We start from the raw sequence: 15,997 nt of genomic DNA on the forward strand, positions 1-15,997 counted from the left end.
TCGAAAACAGGTTTAATGGACTGTTTCAGTGCGATACCACATTACTACGTGATCCAAACCAGTGGAAGCCCAGGATATGATCAACAAGTATGTGAAAAACGCGAAAATATGACCCTGATGAGGGCAAATCGCAGACTTAACTTGCGTTATCCTATAAAATATTGATCGAAACCAGGTTTAATTGACTGTTTCTGTTTGGTACCACTTTACTACGTGATCCAAAGCAAAAAAAACCATCGATCAGGTCAACATGTATTTTAAAACTGCGAAAGTATGACCCTGATGAGGGCAAATCCCAGACCTAACCTAGACCTATCATGTGTTATCCTCTAAAATATTAATCGAAACCTGGTTTAATGGTCTGTTACATTGTGGTACCACATTACTACGTGATCGAACCTAGAAAAAACCCAGGATCTGTTCAAGAAGTATGTGAAGAATGCGAAAGTATGACCCTGATGAGGGCAAATCCCTGGCCTAACCTAGACCTAAGATGCGTTATCCTCTAAAATATTGACGGAAACCAGATTTAATTGACAGTGTCAGTGTGGTACCACATTAATACGTGATCGAATCCAGTAAAAACCCAGGATCTGTTCAACAAGTATGTGAAGAACGCGAAAGTATGAGTCTGATGAGGGAAAATCCCAGGCCTAACCTAGACCTAACATGCGATATCCTCAAAAATATTGTTCGAAACAAGGTTTAATCGACTGTTTCAGTGTGGTACCACATTACTACGTGATCCAAACCAGAAAAAAACCCAGGATCTGTTCAACAAGTATGTGAAAAACGCGAAAGTCTGAGCCTGATGAGGTCAAATCCCAGAACTTACCCAGACATAACTTGCGTTATCCTCTAAAATATTTATCAAGACCAGGATTAATTGACTGCTTCAGTGTGGCATCACATTACTACATGATCCGAACCTGTGGAAGAAAAGGATCTGGCCAACAAGAATGAGAAGTATGCGAAAGTATGACCCTGATGATGGCAAATCCCAGAACTAATCCAGACATAACTTGCGTTATCCTCAAAAATATTGATCGAAACCAGGTTTAATTGACTGTTTCTGTGTGGTACCACTTTACTACGTGATCCAAAGCAAAAAAAACCCTCGATCGGGTCAACATGTATGTTAAGACTGCGAAAGTATGACCCTGATGAGGGCAAAACCTAGACCTCACCTAGACCTAACATGTGTTATCCTCTAAAATATTGACGGAAACCACGTGTAATTGACAGTTTCAGTGTGGTACCACATTACTACGTGTTCCAATCCAGAAAAAGCCCAGGATCTAGCCAACAAGTATGAGAAATATGCGACAGTATGAGCCTGATGAGGGCAAATCCTAGACCTAACCCAGACCTAACATGCGTTATCCTCTAAAATATTTATCAAGACCAGATTTAATTGACTGTTTCAGTGTGGTACCACATTACTACGTGATCCAAAGCAGAAAACACCCTCGCTCAGGTCAACATGTATGTTAAAACTGCGAAACTATGACCCTGATGAGGGCAAATCCCTGGCCTAACCTAGACCTAACATGCGCTATCCTCTAAAATATTGGTCGAAACCAGGTTTAATGGACTGTTTCAGTGTGGTGCCACATTAGTTCGTTAACCAAACCAGAAAAAGCCAGGGATATGTTCAACAAGTATGTGAAAAACGCGAAAATATGACCCTGATGAGGGAAAATCCCAGACCTAACTTGCGTTATCCTATAAAATATTGATCGAAACCAGGTTTAATTGACTGTTTCCGTGTGGTACCTCTTTACTACGTGATCCAATGCAGAAAAAACACTCGATCAGGTCAACATGTATGTTAAAACTGCGAAAGTATGACCCTGATGAGGGCAAATCCCCGGCCGAACCTAGACCTAACATGTGTTATCCTCTAAAATATTGATCGAAACCAGGTTTAATGGACTGTTTCAGTGTGGTACCACATTACTACGTGATCCAAACCAGAAAAAACCGAGGATCAGTTCAACAAGTATGTGAAAAACGCGAAAGTATGAGCCTGATGAGGGCAAATCCCAGACCTATCCCAGACCTAACCTGCGCTGTCGTCTAAAATATTCATGGAAACCAGGTTTAAATGACTGTTTCAGTGTGGTACCACATTACTACGTGATCCAATCCATAAAAAGTCCAGGATCTAGCCATCAAGAATGAGAAATATGCGAAAGTAAGAGCCTGACGAAAGCAAATCCCAGACCTAACCTAGACCTAACATGCGTTATCCTCAAAAATATTGACCGAAACCAGGTTTAGTGGACTCTTCCAGTGTGGTACCACATTACTGCGTGATCCAACCCAGAAAAAACCCAGGATCTGTTCAACAAGTATGTGAAAAATGCGAAAGTATGACCCTGATGAGGGCAAATCCCAGACCTATCCCAGACCTAACTTGCGTTGTCGTCTAAAATATTCATGGAAACCAGGTTTACATGAATGTGTCAGTGTGGTACCACATTACTACGTGATCCAATCCAGAAAAGGTCCAGGATCTAGCCATCAAGAATGAGAAATATGCGAAAGTAAGAGCCTGACGAAAGCAAATCCCAGACCTAACCTAGACCTAACATGCGTTATCCTCAAAAATAATGATCGAAACCAGGTTTAATCGACTGTTTCAGAGTGGTACCACGTTACTACGTGATCCAAACCAGAAAAAGCCTAGAATCTGGCCATCAAGTATGAGAAATATGCGAAAGTACGAGCCTCATGAGAGCAAATCCCAGACCTAACCCAGACCTAACATGAATTATTCTCAAAAATATTGACCGAAACCAGGTTTAGTGGACTGTTCCAGTGTGGTACCACATTACTGCGTGATCCAACCGAGAAAAAACCCAGGATCTGTTCAACAAGTATGCGAAGAATGCGAAAGTATGACCCTGATGAGGGCAAATCCCAGGCCTAACCTAGACCTAATTTGCGTTATCCTATAAAATATTGATCGAAACCAGGTTTAATTGACTGTTTCAGTGTGGTACCACTTTACTACGTGATCCAAAGCAAAAAAAACCATCGATCAGGTCAACATGTATTTTAAAACTGCGAAAGTATGACCCTGATGAGGGCAAATCCCAGACCTAACCTAGACCTATCATGTGTTATCCTCTAAAATATTAATCGAAACCAGGTTTAATGGTCTGTTACAGTGTGGTACCACATTACTACGTGATCGAACCTAGAAAAAACCCAGGATCTGTTCAAGAAGTATGTGAAGAATGCGAAAGTATGACCCTGATGAGGGCAAATCCCTGGCCTAACCTAGACCTAAGATGCGTTATCCTCTAAAATATTGATCGAAACCAGGTTTAATTGACTGTTTCAGTGTGGTACCACTTTACTACGTGATCCAAAGCAAAAAAAACCATCGATCAGGTCAACATGTATTTTAAAACTGCGAAAGTATGACCCTGATGAGGGCAAATCCCAGACCTAACCTAGACCTATCATGTGTTATCCTCTAAAATATTAATCGAAACCAGGTTTAATGGTCTGTTACAGTGTGGTACCACATTACTACGTGATCGAACCTAGAAAAAACCCAGGATCTGTTCAAGAAGTATGTGAAGAATGCGAAAGTATGACCCTGATGAGGGCAAATCCCTGGCCTAACCTAGACCTAAGATGCGTTATCCTCTAAAATATTTATCGAAACCAGGTTGAATGGACTGTTTCTGAGTGGTACCACATTAGTACGTGATCCAAACCAGAAAAAGCCTGGGATCTGCTGAACAAGTATGTGAAAAACGCGAAAATATGATCCTAATGAGGGCAAATCCCAGTCCTGTCGCAGACCTAACTTGCGTTATCCTATAAAATATTGATCGAAACCAGGTTTAATTGACTGTTTCAGGGTGGTACCACTTTACTACGTGATCCAAAGCAGAAAAAACCATCGATCAGGTCAACATGTATCTGAAAACTGCGAAAGTATGACCCTGATGAGGGCAAATCCCATACCTAACCTAGACCTAACACGTGTTATCCTCTAAAATATTCATCGAAACCGGGTTTAATTGACTGTCTCAGTGTGGTACCACATTACTACGTGATCGAAACAAGAAAAAACCCAGGATCTGTTCAAGATGTATGAGAAATATGCGAAAGTATGAGCCTGATGAGGGCAAATCCTAGACCTAACCCAGACCTAACATGCGTTATCCTCTAAAATATTTATCAAGACCAGGTTTAATTGACTGTTTCAGTGTGGTACCACATTATTACGTGATCCAAAGCAGAAAAAACCCTCGCTCATGTCAACATGTATGTTAAAACTGCGAAACTATGACCCTGATGAGGGCAAATCCCTGGCCTAACCTAGACCTAACATGCGCTATCCTCTAAAATATTGACCGAGACCAGGTTTAATGGACTGTTTCAGTGTGGTACCACATTAGATCGTGATCCAAACCAGAAAAAGCTATGGATCTGTTCAACAAGTATGTGAAAAACGCGTAAATAAGACCCTGATGAGGGAAAATCCCAGACCTAACTTGCGTTATCCTATAAAATATTGATCGAAACAAGGTTTAATCGACTGTTTCAGTGTGGTGCCACATTACTACGTGATCCAAACCAGAAAAAACCCTCGATCAGGTCAACATGTATGTTAAAACTGCGAAAGTGTGACCCTGATGAGGGCAAATCCCTGGCCTAACCTAGACGTAACATGCGTTATCCTCTAAAATATTGATCGAAACCACGTTGAATGGACTGTTTCCGAGTGGTACCACATTAGTACATAATCCAAACCAGAAAAAGCCTGGGATCTGCTCAACAAGTATGTGAAAAACGCAAAAATATGACCCTGATAAGGGAAAATCCCAGACCTAACTTGCGTTATCCTATAAAATATTGATCGAAACAAGGTTTAATCGACTGTTTCAGTGTGGTACCACATTACTACGTGATCCAAACCAGAAAAAATCCAGGATCTGATCAACAAGTATGTGAAAAACGCGAAAGTCTGAGCCTGATGAGGTCAAATCCCAGAACTTACCCAGACATAACTTGCGTTATCCTCTAAAATATTTATCAAGACCAGGATTAATTGACTGTCTCAGTGTGGTACTACTTTACTACGTGATCTAATGCAGAAAAAAACCCAGGATCTGTTCATCAAGTATGTGAAGAATGCGAAAGTATGAGTCTGATGTGGGCAAATCCCAGGCCTAACCTAGACCTAACTTGCATTATCCTCTAAAATATTGATCGAAACGAGGTTTAACTGACTGTTTCAGTGTGGTACCACATTACTACGTGATCGAAACAAGAAAAAACCCCGGATCTGTTCAAGAAGTATGTGAAGAATGCGAAAGTATGAGTCTGGTGAGGGCAAATCCTAGACCTAACCTAGACTTAACGTGTGTTATCCTCTAAAATATTGATCGAAATCAGGATTAATCGACTGTTTCAGTGTGGTACCACATTACTACGTGATCCAAACCAGAAAAGCCCAGGATCTGTTCAACAAGTATGTGAAAAATGCGAAAATATGACCCTGATGAGGGCAAATCCCAGGGCTAACCTACCCCTAACATGCGTTATCCTCTAAAATATTGATCGAACCCAGGTTTAATGGACTGTTTCAGAGTGGGACCACATTAGTACGTGATCCAAACCAGAAAAAGCCAGGGATCTGTTCAACAAGTATGAGAATTATGCGAAAGTATGACCCGGATGAGGGCAAATCCCAGACCTAACCTAGACCTAACATGTGTTATCCTCTAAAATATCAATCGACACCAGTTTTAATGGTCTGTTACAGTGTGGTACCACATTACTACGTGATCCAAACCAGAAAAAACCCAGGATCTGGCCAACATGTATGCGAAAAATGTGAAAGTATGACCCTGATGTGGGCAAATCCCTGGCCTAACCTAGACCTAACATGCGTTATCCTCTAAAATATTGATCGAAACCAGGTTTAATGGACTGTTTCTGTGTGGTACCACATTACTACGTCATCCAAACCAGAAAAACCCAGGATCTGTTCAACAAGTATGTGAAGAATGCGAAAGTATGAATCTGATGTGGGCAAATCCCAGGCCTAACCTAGACATAACATGCGTTATCCTCTAATATATTGATCGAAACCAGGTTCAATGGACTGTTTCAGTGTGGTACCACATTACTACGTGATCCAAACCAGAAAAAACCCAGGATCTGGCCAACATGTATGCGAAAAATGTGAAAGTATGACCCTGATGTGGGCAAATCCCTGGCCTAACCTAGACCTAACATGCGTTATCCTCTAAAATATTGATCGAAACCGGGTTTAATGGACTGTTTCAGTGTGGTACCACAATACTACGTGATCCAAACCAGAAAAACCCAGGATCTGTTCAACAAGTATATGAAAAACGCGAAAGTATGAGCCTGATGAGGGCAAATCCCAGAACTATCCCAGACATAACTTGCGTTATCCTCTAAAACATTGATCGAAACCAGGTTTAATTGACTGATTTAATGTGGTACCGCTTTGCTACGTGATCCAAAGCAGAAAAAACCCAGGATCTGTTCAACAAGTATGTGAAGAATGCGAAAGTATGAGTCTGATGAGGGAAAATCCCAGGCCTAACCTAGACCTAGCATGCGTTATCCTCAAAAATATTGATCGAAACGAGGTTTATTCGACTGCTTCTGTGTGGTACCACATTCCTACGTGATCCAAACCAGAAAACACCCAGGATCTGTTCAACAAGTATGTGAAGGATGCGAATCTATGAGTCTGATGAGGGAAAATCCCAGGCGTAACCTCGACCTAACATGCGTTATCCTCAAAAATATTCATCGAAACCAGGTTTAATGGACTGTTTCAGTGTGGTACCACATTACTACGTGTTCCAATCCAGAAAAAACCCAGGATCTGTTCAGGAAGTATGTGAAGAATGCGAATGTATGAGTTTGATGAGGGCAAATCCTGGACCTAACCCAGACCTAACATATGTTATCCTCTAAAATATTGATGGAATACAGGTTTAATTGACTGTTTCAGTGTGGTGCCACATTACTACGTGATCCAAACCAGTAAAATCCAGGGATCTGTTCAACATGTATGTTAAAACTGCGAAAGTATGACCCTGATGAGGGCAAATCCCAGACCTAACCTAGACCTAACATGTGTTATCCATTAAAATATTAATCCAAACCAGGTTTAATGGTCTGTATCAGTGTGGTACCACAATACTACGTGATCCAAACCAGAAAAACCCAGGATCTGTTCAACAAGTATATGAAAAACGCGAAAGTATGAGCCTGATGAGGGCAAATCCCAGAACTATCCCAGACATAACTTGCGTTATCCTCTAAAACATTGATCGAAACCAGGTTTAATTGACTGATTTAATGTGGTACCGCTTTGCTACGTGATCCAAAGCAGAAAAAACCCACGATCAGGTCAACATGTATGTTATAACTGCGAAATTATGACCCTGATGAGGGCAAATCCCAGACCTAAGCTAGACCTAACATGCGTTATCCTCAAAAATATTGATCGAAACCAGGTTTAATCGACTGTTTCAGTGTGGTACCACATTACTACGTGATCCAATCCAGAAAAAACCCAGGATCTGTTCAAGAAGTATGTGAAGAAAGCGAATGTATGAGATTGATGAGGGCAAATCCTGGACCTAACCTAGACCTAACATGTATTATCCTCTAAAATATTGACGGAAACCAGATTTAATTGACTGTTTCAGTGTGGTACCACATTAATACGTGATCGAATCCAGAAAAAACCAGGGATCTGTTCAACAAGTATGTGAAGAACGCGAAAGTATGAGTCTGATGAGGGAAAATCCCAGGCCTAACCTAGACCTAACATGCGATATCCTCAAAAATATTGCTCGAAACAAGGTTTAATCGACTGTTTCAGTGTGGTTCCACATTACTACGTGATACAAACCAGAAAAAAACCCAGGATCTGTTCAACAAGTATGTGAAGAATGCGAAAGTATGAGTCTGATGTGGGCAAATCCCAGGCCTAACCTAGACAGAACATGCGTTATCCTCTAAAATATTGATCGAAACCAGGTTTAATGCACCGTTTCTGAGTGGTACCACATAACTACGTGATCCAAACCAGAAAAAGCCCAGAATCTGACCATCAAGTATGAGAAATATGCGAAAGTACGAGCCTGATGAGAGCAAATCCCAGACCTAACCTAGACCTAACATGCGTTATCCTCTAAAATATTGATCGAAACCAGGTTTAATGGACTGTTTCAGTGTGGTACCACATTACTACGTGATCCAAACCAGAAAAAATCCCAGGATCTGTTCAACAAGTATGTGAAAAACGCGAAAATATGACCCTGATGAGGGCAAATCCCAGACATATCCCAGACCTAACATGCGTTATCCTCTAAAATATTGATCGAAACCTGGTTTAATTGACTGTTTCAGTGTGGTACCACATTACTACGTGCTCCAAACTAGAAAAAACCCAGGATCTGTTCAACAACTATGTGAAGAATGCGAAAGTATGAGTCTGATGAGGGCAAATCCCAGGCCTAACCTAGACCTAACATCCGTTATCCTCTAAAATATTGATCGAAACCAGGTTTCATGGACTGTTTCAGTGTGGTACCACATTACTACGTGCTCCAAACTAGAAAAAACCCAGGATCTGTTCAACAACTATGTGAAGAATGCGAAAGTATGAGTTTGATGTGGGCAAATCCCAGGCCTAACCTAGACAGAACATGCGTTATCCTCTAAAATATTGATCGAGACCAGGTTTAATGCACCTGTTTCTGAGTGGTACCACATAACTACGTGATCCAAACCAGAAAAAGCCCAGAATCTGACCATCAAGTATGAGAAATATGCGAAAGTGCGAGCCTGAGGAGAGCAAATCCCAGACCTAACCTAGTCCTAACATGAATTATTCTCTAAAATATTGATCGAAACCAGGTTTAATGGACTGTTTCAGTGTGGTACCACATTACTACGTGATCCAATCCAGCAAAAGCCCAGAATCTCTTCGAAAAGTATGTGAAAAACGCGAAAGTATGAGCCAGATGAGGGCAAATCCCAGACATATCCCAGACATAACTTGCGTTATCCTTTAATATATTTATCGAAACCAGGTTAAATTGACTGTTTTAGTGTGGTACCACTTTGCTACGTGATCCAAAGCAGAAAAAACCCTCGCTCAGGTCAATATGAATGTTAAAACAGCGAAAGTATGACCGTGATGAGGGCAAATCCCAGCCCAAACCTAGACCTAACATGCGTTAACCTCTAAGATATTGATTGAAACCAGGATTTATCGACTGTTTCAGTGTGGTACCACATTACTACTTGACCCAAAACAGAAAAAGACAGGATCTGTTAAACAGGTTTGTGATAAATGCGAAGGTATGAGCCTGATGAAGGCAGATCCCAGACCTATCCAAGACCTAACTTGCGTTATCCTCTAAAATATTGATCACAACCTGGTATAATGGACTGTTTCAGTGTGGTACCACATTACTACGTGATCCAATCCAGCAAAAGCCCAGGATCTCTTCAACAAGTATGTGAAAAACGCGAAAGTATGAGCCTGATGAGGGCAAATCCCAGACCTATCCCAGACATAACTTGCGTTATCCCCTAAAATATTTATCGAAACCAGATTTAATTGACTGTTTTAGTGTGGTACCACTTTGCTACGTGATCCAAAGCAGAAAAAACCCTCGTTCAGGTCAATATGTATGTTAAAACAGCGAAAGTATGACCGTGATGAGGGCAAATCCCAGGCCTAACCTAGACCTAACATGCGTTAACCTCTAAGATATTGATCGACACCAGGATTTATCGACTGTTTCAGTGTGGTACCACATTACTACGTGATCCAAAATAGAAAAAGCCAGGGGTCTGTGCAACAAGTATGTGAAAAACGCGAAAGTATGAGTCTGATGGGGGAAAATCTCCGGCCTAACCTAGACCTAACATGCGTTATCCTCAAGAATATTGATCGAAACCAGGTTTAATCGACTGTTTCATTGTGGTACCACATTACTACGTGATCCAAACCAGGAAAAAACCCAGGATCTGTTCAACAAGTAAGTGAAGAATGCGAAAGTAAGTGTCTGATGTGGGCAAATCCCAGACCTATCCCAGACCTACTTGCGTTATCCTCTACAATATTGATCGAAACCAGGTTTAATGGGCTGTTTCAGTGTGGTACCACATTACTGCGTGATCCAATCCAGAAAAAGCCCAGGATCTCTTCAACAAGTATGTGGAAAACGCGAAAGTATGAGCCTGATGAGGGCAAATCCCAGACCTATCCCAGACATAACTTGCGTCATCCTCTAAAATATTGATCGATAGCTGGTTTAGTTGACTGTTGCAGTGTGGTACCACATTACTATGTGATAGAAACCAGAAAAAACCCAGGATCTGTTCAACAAGTATATGAAAAACGCGAAAGTATGAGCCTGATGAGGGCAAATCCCAGAACTATCCCAGACATAACTTGCGTTATCCTCTAAAACATTGATCGAAACCAGGTTTAATTGACTGTTTTAATGTGGTAACTCTTTGCTACGTGATCCAAAGCAGAAAAAACCCACGATCGGGTCAACATGTATGTTATAACTGCGAAATTATGACCCTGATGAGGGCAAATCCCAGACCTAACCTAGACCTAACATGAGTTATCGTCTAAAATATTGTTCGAAACCAGGTTTAATGGACTGTTTCAGTGTGGTACCACACTACTACGTGATCCAGGCCAGAGAAAGCCCAGAATCTGGTCAACAAGTTTGAGTAACATGCGAAAGTATGACCCAGATGAGGGCTATTCCTAGACCTAACCGAGACCTAACATGCGTTATTTTCTAAAATATTGATGAAAACCAGGTTTAATGGACTGTTTCAGTGTGGTACCACATTACTACGTGATCCAATCCAGCAAAAGCCCAGGATCTCTTCAACAAGTATGTGAAAAACGCGAAAGTATGAGCCTGATGAGGGCAAATCCCAGACCTACCCCAGACATAACTTGCGTTATCCTCTAATATATTTATCGAAACCAGGTTTAATTGACTGTTTCAGTGTGGTGCCACATTACTACGTGATCCAAACCAGAAAAACCCAGGATCTGTTAAACAGGTATGTGAAAAATGCGAAGGTATGAGCCTGATGAAGGCAGATCCCAGACCTATCCAAGACCTAACTTGCGTTATCCTCCAAAATATTGATCGAAACCAGGTTTAATGGACAGTTTCAGTGTGGTACTACATTACTACGTGATCCAGACCAGTGAAAGCCCAGAATCTGGTCAACAAGTTTGAGTAACATGCGAAAGTATGACCCAGATGAGGGCAATTCCTAGACCTAACCGAGACCTAACATGCGTTATTTTCTAAAATATTGATGAAAACCAGGTTTCATGGACTGTGTCAGTGTGGCACCACATTACTACGTTATCCAAACTAGAATAAACCCAGGATCTGTTCAACAAGTATGTGTAGAATGCGAATGTATAAATCTGATGGGGGCAAATCCCAGGCCTAACCTAAACCTAACAAGCGTTATCATCTCAAAAATTGATCGAAACCAGGTTTAATCGACTGTTTCAGTGTGGTACCACATTACTACATGATCCAAACCAGAAAAAACCCAGGATCTGGCCAACATGTATGCGAAAAATGTGTAAATACGACCCTGATGTGGGCAAATCCCTGGCCTAACCTAGACCTAACATGCGTTATCCTCTAAAATATGGATCGAAACCAGGTTTAATGGACTGTTTCTGAGTGGTACCACATAACTACGTGATCCAAACCAGAAAAATCCAGGGATCTGTTCAGCATGTATGTTAAAACTGCAAAAGTATGATCCTGATGAGAGCAAATCCCAGACCTAACCTAGACCTAACATGCGTTATTCTCTAAAATATTGATCGAAACCAGGTTTAATGGACTGTTTCAGTGTGGTACAACACTACTACGTGATCCAATCCAGAAAAACCCAGGATCTGTTCAACATGTATGTTAAAACTGCAAAAGTATGATCCTGATGAGAGCAAATCCCAGACCTAACCTAGACCTAACATGCGTTATCCTCTAAAATATTTATCGATACCAGGTTTATTTGACTGTTTTAGTGTGGTACCACTTTGCTACGTGATCCAAAGCAGAAAAAACCCAGGATCTGTTCAGCAAGTATGTGAAAAATGCGAAGGTATGAGACTGATGAGGGCAAATCCTGGACCTAACCCAGACCTAACATGTGTTATGCTCTAAAATATTGATGGAAACCAGGTTTAGTAAACTGTTTCAGTGTGGTACCACATTACTACGTGATCCAAACCAGAAAAACCCAGGATCTGTTCAACAAGTATGTGAAGAATGCGAATGTATGAGACTGATGAGGGCAAATCCTGGACCTAACCCAGACCTAACATGTGTTATCCTCTAAAATGTTGATCAAAACCCGGTTTAATTGACTTTTTTTCTGTGTCACCACATTACTACGTGATTCAAACCAGAGAAATCCAGGGATCTGTTCAACATGTATGTTAAAACTGCAAAAGTATGATCCTGATGAGGGCAAATTCCAGACCTAACCTAGACCTAACACGAATTATTCTCTAAAATATTGATCGAAACCAGGTTTAATGGACTGTTTCAGTGTGGTACAACACTACTACGTGATCCAATCCAGCCAAAGCCCAGGATCTCTACAAAAAGTATGTGAAAAACGCGAAAGTATGAGCCTGATGAGGGCAAATCCCAGACCTATCCCAGACATAACTTGCGTTATCCTCTAAAATATTTATCGAAACCAGGTTTAATTGACTGTTTCAGTGTGGTACCACATTACTACGTGATCCAAACCTGAAGAACCCAGGATCTGTTCAGCGAGTATGTGAAAAATGCGAAGGTATGAGACTGATGAGAGCAAATCCTGGACCTAACCCAGACCTAACATGTGTTATGCTCTAAAATATTGATGGAAACCAGGTTTAATTGACTGTTTCAGTGTGGTACCACATTACTACGTGATCCAAACCAGAAAAACCCAGGATCTGTTCAGCAAGTATGTGAAAAATGCGAAGGTATGAGCCTGATGAGGGCAGATCCCAGACCTATCCCAGACCTAACTTGCGTTATCCACTAAAATATTGACGGAAACCACGTTTAAATGACAGTATCAGTGTGATACCACATTACCACGTGATCCAAACCAGTAAAGGCCCAGAATCTGACCATCAAGTATGAGAAATATGTGAAAGTATGAGCCTGATGTGGGCAAATCTCTGGCCTAACCGAGACCTAACATGCGTTATCCTCTAAAATGTTGATCGAAACCAGGTTTAATTGACTGTTTCAGTGTGGCACCACATTACTACGTGATCCAAACCTGAAAAAACCCAGGATCTGTTCAAGAAGTATGTGAAGAATGCGAAAGTACGAGCCCGATGAGAGCAAATGCCAGACCTAACTAAGACCTAATATGAATTATTCTCTAAAATATTGATCGAAACCAGGTTTAATGGACTGCTTCAGTGTGGTACCACATTACTACGTGATCCCATCCAGAAAAAGCCCAGGATCTCTTCAACAAGTATGTGAAGAACGCGAAAGTATGAGCCTGATGAGGGCAAATCCCGGACCTATCCCAGACATAACTTGCGTTACCCTCTAATCTAATAATCGAAACCAGATTTAATGGTCTGTTTCAGTGGGGTACCACATTACCACGTGATCCAAATCAGAAAAAGCCAGGGATCTGTGCAACATGTATGTTAAAACTGCAAAAGTATGATCCTGATGAGGGCAAATCCCAGACCTAACCTAGACCTAACATGTGTTATCCACTAAAACATTAATCGAAACCAGGTTTCATGGACTGTTTCAGTTTGGCACCACATTACTACGTGATCCAAACCAGAAAAAACCCAGGATCTGTTCAACACGTATGTGAAAAACGCGAAAGTATGAGCCTGATGAGGGCAAATCCCAGAACTATCCCAGACATAACTTGCGTTATCCTCTAATCTAATAATCGAAACCAGATTTAATGGTCTGTTTCAGTGGGGTACCACATTACTACGTGATTCAATCCAGAAAACGCACAGGATCTAGCCAACAAGTATGAGAAATATGCGAAAGTATGAGCCTGATGAGGGCAAATCCTAGACCTAACCCTGACCTAACGTGCGATATCCTCTAACATATTGATCGAAACCAGGTTTAATAGACTGTTTCAGTGTGGTGCCACATTACTACGTGATCCAAACCAGAAAAAAACCCATGATCTGCTCAACAAGTAAGTGAAGAATACGAAAGTAATGGTCTGATGTGGGCAAATCCCAGGCCTATCCCAGACATAACATGCGTATCCTATAAAATATTGATCGAAACCTGGTTTAGTTGTCTGTTTCAGTGTTGTACCACTTTACTACGTGATCCAAAGCAGAAAAAACCATCGATCAGGTCAACATGTATGTTAAAACTGCGTAAGTACGAGCCCGATGAGAGCAAATGCCAGACCTAACTTAGACCTAATATGAATTATTCTCTAAAATATTTATCGATACCAGGTTTATTTGACTGTTTTAGTGTGGTACCACTTTGCTACGTGATCCAAAGCAGAAAAAACCCAGGATCTGTTCAGCAAGTATGTGAAAAATGCGAAGGTATGAGACTGATGAGGGCAAATCCTGGACCTAACCCAGACCTAACATGTGTTATGCTCTAAAATATTGATGGAAACCAGGTTTAGTAAACTGTTTCAGTGTGGTACCACATTACTACGTGATCCAAACCAGAAAAACCCAGGATCTGTTCAACAAGTATGTGAAGAATGCGAATGTATGAGACTGATGAGGGCAAATCCTGGACCTAACCCAGACCTAACATGTGTTATCCTCTAAAATGTTGATCAAAACCCGGTTTAATTGACTTTTTTTCTGTGTCACCACATTACTACGTGATTCAAACCAGAGAAATCCAGGGATCTGTTCAACATGTATGTTAAAACTGCAAAAGTATGATCCTGATGAGGGCAAATTCCAGACCTAACCTAGACCTAACACGAATTATTCTCTAAAATATTGATCGAAACCAGGTTTAATGGACTGTTTCAGTGTGGTACAACACTACTACGTGATCCAATCCAGCCAAAGCCCAGGATCTCTACAAAAAGTATGTGAAAAACGCGAAAGTATGAGCCTGATGAGGGCAAATCCCAGACCTATCCCAGACATAACTTGCGTTATCCTCTAAAATATTTATCGAAACCAGGTTTAATTGACTGTTCTAGTGTGGTACCACTTTGGTACGTGATCCAAAGCTGAAAAAGCCTTCGCTCAGGTCAACATGTATGTTAAAACTGCGAAAGGATGACCCCGATGTGGGCAAATCCCTGGCCGAACCTAGACCTAACATGCGTTATCCTCTAAAAAAATTGATCGAAACCAGGTTTAATTGACTGTTTCAGTGTGGTACCACATTACTACGTGATCCAAACCTGAAGAACCCAGGATCTGTTCAGCGAGTATGTGAAAAATGCGAAGGTATGAGACTGATGAGAGCAAATCCTGGACCTAACCCAGACCTAACATGTGTTATGCTCTAAAATATTGATGGAAACCAGGTTTAATTGACTGTTTCAGTGTGGTACCACATTACTACGTGATCCAAACCAGAAAAACCCAGGATCTGTTCAGCAAGTATGTGAAAAATGCGAAGGTATGAGCCTGATGAGGGCAGATCCCAGACCTATCCCAGACCTAACTTGCGTTATCCACTAAAATATTGACGGAAACCACGTTTAAATGACAGTATCAGTGTGATACCACATTACCACGTGATCCAAACCAGTAAAGGCCCAGAATCTGACCATCAAGTATGAGAAATATGTGAAAGTATGAGCCTGATGTGGGCAAATCTCTGGCCTAACCGAGACCTAACATGCGTTATCCTCTAAAATGTTGATCGAAACCAGGTTTAATTGACTGTTTCAGTGT

The sequence above is a fragment of the Colletes latitarsis genome, chromosome 3 (genome assembly GCF_051014445.1).
Source record: "Colletes latitarsis isolate SP2378_abdomen chromosome 3, iyColLati1, whole genome shotgun sequence".
NCBI lineage: Eukaryota > Metazoa > Arthropoda > Insecta > Hymenoptera > Colletidae > Colletes > Colletes latitarsis.